The sequence below is a fragment of the Ictidomys tridecemlineatus genome, chromosome 9 (assembly GCF_052094955.1).
Source record: "Ictidomys tridecemlineatus isolate mIctTri1 chromosome 9, mIctTri1.hap1, whole genome shotgun sequence".
Lineage (NCBI taxonomy): Eukaryota > Metazoa > Chordata > Mammalia > Rodentia > Sciuridae > Ictidomys > Ictidomys tridecemlineatus.
Window position 1 is genome coordinate 22,255,850 of NC_135485.1, and position 6,000 is coordinate 22,261,849.

The following is a 6,000-nucleotide window of genomic DNA, read 5'->3' on the forward strand; positions in this document are numbered from 1 at the left end:
AATTTTCCAAACATAAAAAAGGAATTGGAAAATCAAATGCAAGAGGCTTACCAAATGTACAAAATCACAACAGATCCACACCAAGGCACATTATAATGAAAATGCCTAGCATACAGAATAAAGAGAGAATTTTAAAAGCCACAAGAGAAAAGAATCAGATTACATATAGGGGAAAACCAATAAGGATATAAGCAGATTTTTCAATCCAGACCCTGAAAGCTAGAAGATCCTGGAACAACACATATCAAGCTCTGAAAGAAAATGGATGCCTACCAAAAATCTTACATCCAACAAAAGTAGGCTTTAGATTTGAAGAAGGAAAAAACCTTCTGTGATAAACAAAAGTTATAAGAACTTACAACAAGAAAGCGTGCCCTACACATCATCTTCAGCAAAGTATTCCATGAGGAGGAACTAGAAAGCAACAATAAAAATCAGCAAAGGGAGGTATTGCAGATAAGAAAAAAACCAATCAAAGGAGAAACTACATCAAGTTAAATTCCAAAAGTAAAAAAAATGGCTGGGAATACAATTCATGTCTCAATAATAACCCTGAATTTTAATAGCCTAAACTCACCTATCGAAAGACTTAGACTGGCAGATTGGATTAAAAAAAAAAAAAAGGCCCAACAGTATGCTGTGTTCAAGAGGCTCATCTCATAGGAAAAGATGTTCACAGACTGAAATGAAAGATTGGGAAAAACACTCACATGGACTTCGGAAACAAGCAGGAGTTTTCATCCTCATATCAAATAAAGTAGACTTCAAGACAAAGTTAATTCAAAGGGATAAAGGACATTTCATACTGCTTAAGGGAACTATACCACAACAAGACATAATAATTATAAATACATACGCCCCAAACAATGGAGCATCTATGTTCATTGAATGAACTCTTCTCAAGTTCAAGAGTCAAATAGACCAAAGCATAAGATTCTGAGTGACTTTAACATACCTTTTTCACCACTGGATAGATCTTCGAAGCAAAAGTTAAAAAACAAAACTATAGAACTCAATAATACAATCAATAACAGACTTAACAGACACATATAGAATATTTCATGTATCAACGAGTGAACACACTTTCTTCTCAGCAGCACATGATTATTCTCTAAAATAGACCATATATTATGCCACAAACCAACTATTAGAAAATCCAAAACAGTGGAGATACTATGCTGCATTCTATCAGATCTTAATTGAATGAAATTAGAAATCAATGATAAAATTAAAAAAAAATAGAAGCTACTCCATGCTTGGAGACTAAATGATATGCTATTGTATGAGCAATGGGTTGCAATAGACATCAAAGATGAGATTAAAAAATTCTTAGATTTAAATGAGAACACTGATACCACATACAAAATTCTCTGGGACACTATGAAAGCAGTTCTAAGATGAAAGTTCATTGCATGGAGTTCATTCTTTAAAAGAAAAAAAAAGTCAACAAATAAATGACATTACAAATCAAAGCCCTATGGAAAAAAAGAAAGAAAGAACAAAAAAAGAACATCTAAAGCAGTAGAAGACAGAAAACAATTAAAATCAGAGCTAAAATTAATGAAATTGAAACAAAACAATTGAAACAATCAACAAAACAAAAAGTTGGTTCCTTGAAAAAACAAATAAATTTGATAAACTCTTAGCCATGCTAACAAAGACAGAGAGAGAAAACTCAAATTACTAACATACATGATGAAAAAGAAAGTATCATAAGAGCACCACAGAAATACAGAAGATAATTAGAAATTATTTTGAAAAATTGTACTCCAATGAGATAGAAAATATCAAATGAATCAACAAATTTCTAGATTCATATGATTTGCCCAAACTTAATCAGGGTGATATATACAAGTTAAAAGAACAATTTCAAGCAATTAAATGGAAGACACTATCAGAAGCCTACCAAACAAGAAAAGCCCTGGACCAGATGGATAAACATCTGAGTTCTACAAGACCATTAATTAAGAACTAATACCAATACTCCTCAAATTATTCCATGAAATAGAAAGAGAGGGAATACTTCCAATCTCATTCTATGAGGCCAGTATCACTCCAATTCCAAAACCAGACAAAGACACATCAAAGAAAATTTTAGACCAGTATCTCTAATGAACATAGATTCTTGATACAATTTTGAAAAATTGAATAAAAAACATATCAAAAAGATAGTGTATCACAATAAAGTGGGGGTTCATCCAGGATGCAAAATTGATTCAACATACTATAATCAATAAATGTAATTCATCACAGCAATAGATTTAAAGATAAGAATCATAGGATCATCTCAATAGATTCAGAAAAAGCATTGGACAAAATGCAGCACCATTTCATGTACAAAACAATAGAAAAACTAGGGATAACAGGAACATACCTTAACATTGTAAGAGCTACCTATGCTAAACCCCAGGCCAACATCATTCTTAATGGAGAAAAATTGAAAGTATTCCCTCTAAAAACTGTGATTACTTTTTTCACCACTTCTATTTAAAGTAGTTCTTGAAACTCTAGCTAGAGCAATTAGACAGATGAAATAAATTAAAGGGTTACAGATAGGAAAAGAAGAACTCACATTAGCACTATTTGACAACGACATAATTCTATACCTAGCGTATCCAAAAATTTTCACCAGAAAATTTCTAGAACTAATAAATGAATTCAGAAAACTAGCAGAATATAAAATCAACACCCATAAATCAGTCATTTCTGTGCATCAGTGACAAATTCTCTGAAACAAACTAGGAAAACTACACATTTAAAATAGCCTAAAAAAAAAAAAACTTGGGAATCAACATAATTAAAGAGGTAAAAGATCTTTACTACAGAACTAAGAACTATAGAACAATAAAGAAAGAAACTACAGAAAATCTTAGAAGATGGAAAATTCTCCCTTTTTCTTAAGTAGGAAGAATTAATATTTCCAAAATGATCATACTCCCAAAAGCACTATACAGATTTAATGCAATTCCAATCAAAACCCCAAAGGTATTCCACAAACAAATAGAAAAAGCAGTCATGAAATTCATCTGGAAAAATAAGAGACCCAGAATAGCCAAAGCAAACCTTAGCAAAAAGAGTGAATCAGGTGGCATCACTATTCCAGACCTTAAATTTTACTACAGAGCAATTATAACAAAAGTAGCCTGATATTGGCACCAACATAGACTTGTAGATCAATTGTACAGATTAGAGGTCACAGAGACAAACCCACATAAATAGTTATCTCATTATAGGTGCCAAAAATATATTATAGAAAAGATAGCCTCTTCAACAAATGGTGCTGGGAAAACTGGAAATCCATATGCAACGAAATGAAATAAAACCCCTGTCTCTGACCATGAACAAAACTCAACTCAAAAGTGAATCAAGAAATGAGGAATTAAACCAGAGACCTTGTGCCTAATATAAGAAAAAAAAGGCCCAAATCTTCATCATGTCAGATTAAGCCCCAACTTCTTTAATAAGACTCATGTAGCACAAGAAATAAAATCAAGAATCAATAAATGGGATGGATTCAAACACAAAAGCTTCTTCTTGCAAAGGAAACAATCAGTGATGTGAATAGAGATCCTACAGAATGGGAGCAAATTTTCACCACATGTACATCAGATGGAGCACTAACCTCTATGATACATAAAGAACTCAAAATCTTAACACCAAAATAACAAATAACCCAATTAACAAATGGGTCAAGGAACTGAACAGACACTTCTCAGAAGACGATATACAAATAATCAGAAAATGTGTGAAAAAATGTTCAACATATCCAGCAATTAGAGAAATGCAAATCGAAACTACTCTAAGATTTCATCTCATTCCAGTCAGAATGGCAGCTATTAAGAATTCAAACAACAATAAGTGATGGTGAGATTGTGGGTAAAAAGGCACACTCATACATTGCTTGTGGGACTGCAAATGGGTGCAGGTAATATGGAAAGCAATATGGAGATTCCTTGGAAAACTTTAAATGAAACCACCATTTGATCCAGCTATCCCACTCCTTGGTTTATACCCAAGGGGCATAAAAACAGCATACTACTGGGATGCATTTACATCAATGTTTATAGAGGCACAATTTACAATAGCTAAATTGTGGAACCAAACTAGTAGGTGGATGGATAAAGAAAATATGGTATATATACACAATGGAATACTACCCAGTATTAAAAGACAATAAATTCATGGCATTTGCAAGTGAATGGATGGAGTTTGAGAATATAATACTAAGTGAAGTAAGCTAATCCCCCCAAAAACAAATGTCAGATGTTTTCTCTAGTATAAGGATTCATAATGGGGATGGAGGTGAGGAATAAATGAATTTTAGATAGGGTAAACAGGTGTGAGGGGAAGGGAGAAGGCATGGGGATAGGAGAGACAGTGGAGTGAGATAGACATCATTATCCCAAGTATATGTATGAAGATACGAATGGTGACTCCACTTTGTGTACAACCAAGGTATGAACAATTGTGCTCTATATGCTTACTATGAATTGAAATGTATACTGCCATCATGTATAATAAATTAGAATAAATAAATAAATTTTAAAAACTAAAAAAAAATTTTTAAATAGTATATAAATAAAAATAAAAAGAACAATTATTCCATAATGATGAAACATTCACATTGCTCATGTCAGAATTAGTATTAAACTAGATAAACCGGTCAAGTTTATATACCAAGCTAATAGTGTTCATGATTGTGAGTGTGTTTTGAGTAATCCGTTAATTGTCTAAATAGACCATTTCAATTGTATCATTTACTACTTCCACTTCTTTTTTGGTGGCTGACATTCAATTTGGGATAAAGATTTAGTTACTTAAAGTTCCTGGATTAATGCAAATTATGATGGCTAAATCTTATACATACCAATAAAATACAGAAACACATATGACAGTTTAAAAATAACCAAAAGAATTATTAAATTCAATTGGCAAATATATTTATTTTTTTAGTAACTGAAGAATTATTTTAGCAATCACAGATTTATTAGAATATTAAATTAGCAAATGATGAAATATTTGCAAATGTGATAAAAAGCCTAACTACTGTACAAACTGTAGAGTTTGAGTACATTATTTACTCGTTAAGAATTGACAATAAATTGGTGAAGTTTGTTTTCTTTTCTTACAAGAAACCAACTGATTTAGGGCAGTGGATACCCATTCTTGTGACCTGTCCACTACTTCCACAATCAAATCTGTACATACCTTGCCTGCACTGCCACAGCTCTCATTTTTCTAATTTAATTTTCTTCCTTTCTTTCCTTTATTCTCTCTCTCTCTCTCTCTCTCTCTCTCTCTCTCTCTCTCTCTCTCTCTCTCTCTCTCTCTCTCTCTCTTACTTTCTTTTTGAATACCAGAATTTGAATCCAAGGAGGCTTAAATGTTTAGCCATATCCCCAGTCTCTTTATTTATTATTTTGAGACAGGGCCTTGTTAAGTTGCTCTGGGCTTCACTAAGTTTCTGAGGCTGGCTTTGAAATTGCTATTCTCTTGCCTCATCATCCCTAGCTGCTGGGATTACCAGCACTCACCACCATAACCAGCTTGCTCTTGCTTTTCAGATCTTTTCCTTAGCATGCCCACTTCTCTAGAAACCAACACACAAATAATATCTCTTTAGAGGCTAGCTCATTTAAAGAAAAAGCTCAAAAGAATTTTATCCAGATATATACGTTAACTTGATTATCTTTCAAGTAGGGTTCTGATAACAAATCAATTATACTTACTATAAAAACCCCATATTAACTCAGGGATAAATAACATTCTAGTTGTATGCATCTGAGTATTTAAAACCTAACGATTAATATCATAAAGACATATGCTGATTTTAATCAAATCTTCATTTAAATAACAATTGTTTTACTAGCTGTTTTGAACAAGGCATAGTGATTGATTTTTGGAGGAGTGAGATCTGGTATTTATTTGTTATATACAGGTATTCAATTTTATGGGAACAATATTATACAAATATACATATATTTAACATATTATTGAAGA